Here is a 1,618-nt window from a genome sequence, read left to right as displayed (position 1 = left end):
GGGGGCGGCCGACGCCCCACAAGCCGGGACCGCTCCCGGCAGAGCATCCTGCCGCAAGTTTTCCCGGAGGCCTCCCCTCAAACACACCGGGCCGCCGTGCACAGCGCCCTGCGCGGCTCTGGGCGCTGCACCCCATCCGATGGGCTTGGTGCTTCCTCTGGAAACCCTCCCGCGGGAAGTAGTTGCATGCCTTCTCTGCGGAGGTAAGTTCTCCACCTCCCAGTTAGCTGTGGCCTAAAACCAGCACCCCTCAGGGGAAACCCTTGCTACGGTGTCTGATTTTTTTGCTTATTCATCTCCGAGGCAGGAGACAGTCCTCAGGCGTGGCAAGAGCACTTGACCTCACCTTTTTCGTCCAGGAAGCCATGGGGCAGGTGGCCAAGGACAGCTCTTCCCAGGACAAGGTGCTGGGCCCAGGGGGACTGGTGGCACCAAACGCTTCCCCCAAACTATGCGCTGCTCCCAGAGATGCCGCCCGATGCGTTGTCTGAGCAGAGTTACCAAAGGCTTTTCATGGCCACATCTCGGCTCCCACAAAAGGTGCTTGATAATCTGAACCCTTCCTGGTGTTGGAATGGGAAAAGCCTGTTCTCCCGCCCTGAGTTACCACGCAGGGCTGCTGTAAGCAGTCCCTTTCCTCCGTAGAGATGGTTGTGATTTAGTGCCGGAGAAAGCCTTTGAATGCCCATTTATAATACTTTTCAGCACACTTCTAGTTGACGATTAGTTGGTAAGTGAAAAGTGGTTGTGGCTGAAAGGTGGAAACTAACATCAGATATTAAATATTGCACGTGGCAGCTATGATTTCTAGTGGTAGAAAGAAAATCTGATAGAAAAATCACCTGCCTCTCTTTTCCCACAGTACTTCTTTCACCAGAGCAGTACTGAATTACATCCGCTGGTATTGGGCTAATTATATATGCTCACCAGCCCATCGGCTGGGGTTTACCAGGAAGCACACTTATGCAACAGAAGCAATTTCCACACCACTGGGCTCAACTGATTTAAACAATACCGGCTTGTGTTGCCTCTGTGTGTAGTTTTTTTCCCTTGGCTGGCAGGGTTAGTATCACAGCTTCAGTTTGGGAAGTGACAAAATAATACTGACACCAATTATACCGAGCAGCACAAGGACACACGTGGAGGACGAAACATGGAAATTAATGCACTGGTTTAGGTGTTAACTACCTCTGCTGAGGAGCAGGAGCCGCCCTTGGCCCAGCTGTCCGGATGTGGATTGCTTATTTCCTGGCTGGTCCTTGCTTTGCTTTTCAGTGGCAGTACAGATCGCTGAATAAAGGAAAAGTTGCTGGAGACATTTCTGTTAAATGTAGCCCTGATGCAAATAAGAAGCAATTCTAACTTGGGCATCCTCTTCTATATTATTTACAGTAAAACACATCTTTTTAGTCTTTTAAAACACAGGCCCTAAGCCTGTTCATTCTTACGCAAGCACCATTTAAAAGGCACGCAGAAAACTTCTGGGGAAGTTCATGTGCAACTCATACTTCACCTGTAGTGTAAATTAGCTTGTGAAATCAAGGACTAGTTAAAAACAAACAAACAAACAAACAAAAAAAAAAACCAACCCAACACCCAAACAACAAAAAAACCCCAC

Source organism: Athene cunicularia (genome assembly GCF_003259725.1).
Source record: "Athene cunicularia isolate RWA chromosome 1 unlocalized genomic scaffold, athCun1 chr1_part1, whole genome shotgun sequence".
Classification (NCBI taxonomy): domain Eukaryota; kingdom Metazoa; phylum Chordata; class Aves; order Strigiformes; family Strigidae; genus Athene; species Athene cunicularia.
The sequence above is the reverse complement of the archived record's forward strand: the minus strand, read 5'-3'. Positions refer to the sequence as shown.